Here is a 352-nt window from a genome sequence, read left to right as displayed (position 1 = left end):
GGCAGGGGGTCAGACTTGAAGATCTACAAGGTCCCTTCTAACCCTACTGCTATGATTCTATGATTTTAATGGGTCTAGCAGAGAAATCCAGATCACTGTTCTGTCCTCGGTGTTATTTAGGGTTGTGCTAAACAGCACCATTCTGCTTCAACTTCCATTTCGACAGAACAATGTTTCATTTTGAGTTTCGTTTCAAAAGCACTGTTCCATTTTGTTTTGTTGAAACTGTTTTGTCGTATTGACCCCGTTTTGACATCTTGCCCATAGGCAATAATGGGGAAGCATGAAACTGCCTATAACTTTATCATTTCTTGCCTGATACAGAAGAAGCTTGCAGGCATGCTAGCCCCTT

The sequence above is a fragment of the Gavialis gangeticus genome, unplaced genomic scaffold, assembly GCF_001723915.1.
Source record: "Gavialis gangeticus isolate Ggan-Ray unplaced genomic scaffold, GavGan_comp1, whole genome shotgun sequence".
NCBI classification, from domain to species: Eukaryota; Metazoa; Chordata; order Crocodylia; family Gavialidae; genus Gavialis; species Gavialis gangeticus.
Note: the sequence above shows the minus strand (reverse complement) of the source record.